Source organism: Galeopterus variegatus, unplaced genomic scaffold (genome assembly GCF_000696425.1).
Source record: "Galeopterus variegatus unplaced genomic scaffold, G_variegatus-3.0.2 Scaffold2328, whole genome shotgun sequence".
Classification (NCBI taxonomy): domain Eukaryota; kingdom Metazoa; phylum Chordata; class Mammalia; order Dermoptera; family Cynocephalidae; genus Galeopterus; species Galeopterus variegatus.
In genome coordinates, this window is record NW_007728439.1 from 124,255 (window position 1) to 129,502 (window position 5,248).

The following is a 5,248-nucleotide window of genomic DNA, read 5'->3' on the forward strand; positions in this document are numbered from 1 at the left end:
AAACAGAACATTTTCCAACTAATTTTATAAAGTATTACCCATATACAAATGAGGAAAAATATATTACCAGAAAACAATAATACTGTCATGAACATAAGGCAATCTGAAAGAAAAATAAGCATATCAAATCTAACAATATCTAAAACATAATATCATGATCAAGTTGGATTTATTCCAACAATGAAAATCAAACAATTTAGAAAAAGAACAAAGTTACACAATGTGCACTACCTGATTTCAAGACTATATTTAAACCAATAGAAATCAAGAAAGCTTGTTGTCAGAATAATTTTAGAAATTTAGATTGATAAAACATAATAGAGTCCACATAGATCCATAAATGTGTGTGAGTGTATATACATACATATATGTATATATATGGTCAATTGATTTGAACAAAGGTTATACGATCATTAAATCTGGAAAGATAGACATTATTAAATGTTGTTGGAAGAACCACATATTCTTTTGGATAAACAAATATAGCTATGCATGCATTACCAGCAAAATAAACAATTATTTTTAATATTGTATGAGATATACAATCCTAGAATTATACTGTATGGGTGTGGGAAACAAAACATGAGCAAGAGTGGGAAAAACACACACTGTCTTTAGACTTCTGACTTCTGTAACCAAATGTGTGGAGATTTCTCCCCAGTGATGAGCAAGCCAGCAGTTCTTCAGCAGACACCAGCTGGATGTCCTCCAATTTAAATTTGAAGCTATCTGGGGATAGTGTCAGATCACACAGGTTGGGTGCTCAGTCCCCAAAACTTCCCCAACTTCAGATGCCAGTCACAAGCTCAGGCCTCTGAAACTTCTGACCAACCAGCTATAAATCAGGGTTCCCACCACCTCCTCCTTGGGTTCCATTAGTTTGCTAGAGTGATTCACAGAACTCAGGGAAACAGGCACATATATTTACCAGCTCATTATAAAGGATATTATGAAGGATACAGATGAAGAGAACCACAGGGTGAGGTATGGGGAAAAGGAAGTGGAGCTCCCAGGTCCTTCCCATGCATGCTGCCCTCCAGGAACTTCCACATGTTCAGCTGTCTGGAAGCTCCCAGAACCCAGGCCTCTTGGGATTTTATGGAGGCTTCAGTACATAGGTATTATTGATTAAATCACTGCACACTGGTGTCAACTTAATCTTCAGCCCTTCTCCTCTCTCCAGGGGTGGGACTAAAAGTCCTACCTTAGTCTTTCATGTGACCAGCTCCCATCCTGAAGCTACTGAGGAGCTGCCAGACATCATTAGCACATGAAAAGACTCTCATCACTTTGGACATTCTGAGGATCTTAGAAATTACATGTCAGGAGACGGGGATGATAACCAAACATATATTTTCACAATATCAAAATACTTCATTTTATTTCAGCTATAAGAATTACTAGTAGATTAGAAAATGAATTTATGATAACTTTTCCACAAAGATTTAAATATCAACTAAATCTACTGGGAAATTTAAGAGAAATTCTCAGAACTATTAATAACTATGACAACTTAAGTACTTGTGAATACTTCTCATTACAGTTACTAAAAAAGCTTCCCACAAAGAAAATCCAGGCCCAGGATTCTTCTCTACTTTTAAAGATTCTAAAGGAAAATTAAAGGCTAAGATGTCTATACTTAAGGTTTTTGGTGTTAAATGTTGTATATATGCCTCCTTTTAGATTTGTCTTAAAAATGTCCGTTTTAGCAGTATCTTCTACTTAGGAAAAATGAATTTTCCATAAAGGCTGTCTGATTAAAAATCAAACAGGTGTCACTAATTGTGAAGCTTGTCTCAGTGGCAGCTACTCAGTAATCTGCCTTCCTGCTAAGCCATGATATACATCACTCCTTACTCCACAGTATTTAAGATAGAGAGAGTCTTCATTTCTAAGGTCTTAATATTTAAGCACAGACCTTCTGTGATGGTTCATTTTATGTGTCAACTTGACTGGGCACAGGATGCCCAGAGGTCTGATCACACATTATTTCTCGGTATGTCTATGAGGGCATTTCTGGAAGAGATTAGCATTTCAATTGGAATACTGAGTAAGACATATGACCCTCCCAGTGTGGTCGGTATCAAGCAATCCATTGAAGGCCTGAATAGAAGGAAATGAGAGGAAGGTAGGATTTGCGTTCTCTCTGCCTGACTTCCTGAGCTGGATGTCAATCTTATTCTGCCCTCAGTGCTACTGGTTCTCAGGTCTTTGGATTCCAACTGGAATTTTATTATATATCCCATATATATTATTATATATCATTGGTTCCTGTGTGTGTGTGTATATATATAATACACCCTCCAAGTAATGTCAGTCCATATGGGGTATTTAAGCATTACCACAAAAGACCTAAACATTTCCTCAGGAGAATAAGATCAAAATTCATCTCAGAAAGACAATTTTCCCTTTATAACATTTTATAATCATGCAAAAACAAAACAAAACAGAACAGAAAAACCTAAACAGAAACTAAAGGCAAAGTAAGCTGGAATAATACCTGTAGAAATAGCTTATGTTCCTAAAGTATATTTGTATGAACTACATAATATTTAAAAATGTTTTATTCAGTAATAATATTATGAATACTTTATATAAGCACATATTCTAAAATCTTACATTTAAAAACATTTTTACAACAGCATACTGTGATAGAAATCATTCAATTCATATTCTTACTTTATCCATTATTACTTTTGAAGACTGTAGAAAAGTGTGCTTCTGTATTGCAAAAGTGTCCAGACAGAACTGCTATTTAAAGATATTGCCATCTTTAGTATCTACAGGCTTCTGTCAAGGCTTACTGACCCTCCTGTTTCCCTCAGGCAAATTTAATCACACTCTTCAATATTTTACCAAGCTTCTTAAGTACAGTGCTATTGTTAAATGTATCACGCTCCACCTGAGTCATTGCCTGTCTTACCTAAAAGACTGTTAAATCCTTGTGTTAAAAAAGCATCTTATTTATTCATCTTTTTATGCTCAGTGTCCTGAATTGTGTCATGTCTATTGGAGATCATAAACTTCTTCTGGATACATCTTTGATTTGTAGATTATCTTGTGTTGGCTACATTTTACCATCCATATTTGCCTTTTGCAATAATTCTCTTTATCCACTCATCTGGTTGTTTGCAGCATTCAGACTCATAAACTATCCTAAAATTCCACAGTGTCACAAAGGACTAAAATTTATATTACATAACATAACCATTATGCATATTCATCTGTCATGAAGAACTAATGTTTTCATCAACATTTAATTTTGTATCATACACATTGCATAGCTCCATGCAAAAACAAATCTCATAAAGATTGTTTTCATCATTGTAATTACACATATATATTTCAGTACATTGTTATTAATTTATGCTCTATTTCAAATTCCTCTGAAAACATGTAAGTAATGGTCAAGATGGCAGAAAACATTACACATAATCAAAAACAAGTAAGCGCAATTTCAAACATGTTCTTTCTGTTGCTTCTCTTGTTACATTAAATGAATCCATTGTAAAAATAATTTGCAATTCATATTAGCATGATGAGCTTCAAAGCCTTCCATTCTGCTTTTCCTTTATCATTGTCAAAGGTTTTCTTGTTTTTAAATGCTAAGAAATCATGAAAAATTTGTTGGAGTTATCATAAAATACAATTACTTTGATTTAGCAAACTGCCTTGGTTATCAACTTGACTCTCTACAAGAAATTCATTCTTATATACAGTAATATTGCTTGAATGATATTCACATCAGTGGCAATAAACGTTGTCCATACTCAATGATCATCCTTTCATTTAACATCATACACTAGTTTGCTTTTCACGTACATGCTGATCCCTGATTTTTCAAAGAAAAGTCTCCCTAATGCTAATATGCTTTCTGCCTACGTTTCTCTAAATTTTCCTACAACATTCCATTTACTGATTAAGCATTTAATTAAACAAAATGTCTTAGATTTCCTAGACTTGCTTCTTTTGTCTATAGTTAAATCTATGAATGCAAGAAGAGGAAAGAAGAATGGAGACGTGTTGGGCATCTGGGAGCAGGGGTTTTTGATCTGAACTGAGAATTCCCTTGTGTTGTATGACAAACGGAATTCAGTGATGTCTCATAAACAGAAATCTTAAATTAAGAGCAAAATACAAAGAGATTGTGATTACATAAGATTTGTTAATCAATTTGGTAAGAACTGATAATTTGACATTGGCATCTTCCAATTCACAATCACTGGGCATGTCTGAATGTGTTTGGATTTTATTTCACTTCTCTCAGCAGTGTTTTTGGTTTGCAGTGTACAGTTCTTCAACTTATTTGTTAAGTATATCATTTTTAAAGTTATTTTAAATGCCATTTTATTTTTATTTTTTATTTTGCTTTTTATTTGTATTTTTAATTGTATAATGCTGCTAATAAAACAATTTGACTTTGAAATATTGAAAAAATTATCACAGAAAGGCATAAAAGTAGATGCGAAGAATTGGGCAAATAGCATATCCTTGGAGAGGAAGATTCTGCATCACAAAGATGTGAGTTCTCTATAAACTAATTTAATTGTTTAAAGCAATGTCAATAAAACATTTTTCCCCTGAAACATGAGAACATGATTAAAAAGTTATTTGAAAGAACAAATAAATACAAGTAATTACTATTACAAGAATCCTGAAAAAAGAAAAAAGAGAGAAAAGGCCTACAAGATATCAAAAATATTTTAAACATATTTTAAATACTCTAAAACAATATTTTGGCACACAAATATATGGAAAAACCCATGGGCCAAAATAAAAAAATGGCATAGTAGAACTAAGAGGGAAAAACATTACTTTTAAATAAGTTGTTTTAGGATAACTAGAGACCATACGGAAAAGAGGTAAAAATGAATCAACTAATCATATCAAGCATCGAGATAAATTCCAAAATGGCCAGAGATTAAAATGTAAAAGGATAAAACCACACACATAATAGAGGATAACTTGGTTGCCATTTCTGTAAGGGCAAGAGAAAAACTCTTTTTAAAGTCTAATTCAAAATCTAGAAGCAATAAGAAAAAAGTTAAATAAATTGGATTATGTTAAAAAAACTTTCATGAAAAAGATACCATAAGAAAATGTTAAACTGAGAAAAGTAATTGAAACCTAAAATATAAAAAGTTTAATGTGCTTAACAAAGAGCATCAAAAATTAGACACCATTTCCAACAATCCTACAAAAATAAAGAAATGAACACACACTTTAGAGAAAAAGAAATGAAAATAAT